We start from the raw sequence: 1,652 nt of genomic DNA, 5'->3' as shown, positions 1-1,652 counted from the left end.
CCCTGTGCAGGGTCACTATGAGTTGGAACCAACTCCACAGTACTTAACAACAACAACCTAGCTGTTTCGCTTCATTTTGAGTCATGCACCATCAACAAATGAAAGTCCCATGGGCTTTACTCTTACAGGCTTTACTCCATTTGCGTCATCACTGTCAACTCTACTTTAAGGAGGCAGCTCTTCCCCAGTTGCATTTTGAGTGCCTTCCAACCTCAAGGGCACATTTTCTGGCAATATATCTGAGTTATCTTTAAATACACACTTAATTTGGCAAAATAATTTTGTAGTGTTTAAAACTGCATTATTCTTGCAGTGGAAACTATTTACATCTCTGGAACTGTTTTAATATTTCTTAGGATTCTATCTTATGCCTTCTGATATGTCCCCATTCAAGATTCCCTTACATCCCCGTTTTCTGATAGCACACATCTTAATTTTTTAATTAAATGTTTGTAGCATCAGTATCATACACTTCCCTAATCACAACATCCCTACATTTTACTGATACTCACATTCTAAACCTAATATAGCAGTGAGGTGCTGTGGTTTAATACACAAGATTGGTGGTTCAAGCTCACCAGCTGCTCTTAGGAAAACCTATATAGGGTCGCTATCAGTCAGAACCAAATTGACAGCACTTAACAACAACAACAACAACAAGAAGAAGAGATCATTAAAATATTTTTAAATGCATTTTCAGTGCTCAAAATGCACAATGGACATTCACTTCCAGCTATGTGGTGAATTAAAACTCATTGTTGTCAAGTTGATTCCAACTCATAGTCATTCTGTTAAACAGAGTAGAATAGCCCTATAGAGTTTGCAAGGCTGTAATTTTTAGAGAAGCAGACTGCCACATCTTTCTCCCTGGAGCAGCTTGTAGGTTCCAACAGCCTACCTTTCTGTTAGCATCTAAGTGTTTAACAACTGCACTAGGGTTCCTTGTGAGGTGAACAAGGCATTCAGTAATATTCTTAAGACTTGGTTAGAGAAAGATCTGTGGTTTCTGTCTTCTTACATCTGACTGTGTTCAAAACTATTCCATTTTTATTGTTCAGTTTATAAAGTAAATAACATATGAGCAATTTGTAAGGAAAATATAAAAGAGTAAATCAGAGACATTTGTACTAAACAAAAATATCCAAATGTGAAGCTACTGTTTCTCAGCATATCTTCATCTAGGTCTTTTGAAGGCAGTGTTTCCATCTCTATATCCCTTCCCTGGCATATAGAGCTGTAGGGTATGTACTAGACTGCTAACTGAAGGTTTGTAAGTTCAAACCCACCAGCTGCTCTCATAAACCATCCACAGGATCGCTATGTCAGAACTGACTCAAAGGCACACAACAATAACAATAAAGTAACAATAGCCCTTCCCAGAAGAAATACTGATGGCATAGTGGGTTCTGTGTTGGGATGCTAACTACAAGATCAGCATTTTGAATCTACCAGCTGCTCCATGGGAAAAAGATGAGACGTTCTGTTCCTGTGAAGATTTATAACTTTGGAAACACTATACAGGGTCACTATGAGTTGGAATCAATTTGCGGGCACATAACCATCACGAACCCTTCCCTGAAGAATTCTGCAACTCTTGGATCGATACCATGTCAAAATGGAATACTTGGACATCCTTGAGGTTCTCAAAGCAT

The sequence above is a fragment of the Chrysochloris asiatica genome, unplaced genomic scaffold (assembly GCF_000296735.1).
Source record: "Chrysochloris asiatica unplaced genomic scaffold, ChrAsi1.0 scaffold00001, whole genome shotgun sequence".
Taxonomy (NCBI): domain Eukaryota; kingdom Metazoa; phylum Chordata; class Mammalia; order Afrosoricida; family Chrysochloridae; genus Chrysochloris; species Chrysochloris asiatica.
This window is presented reverse-complemented; position numbering follows the sequence as displayed.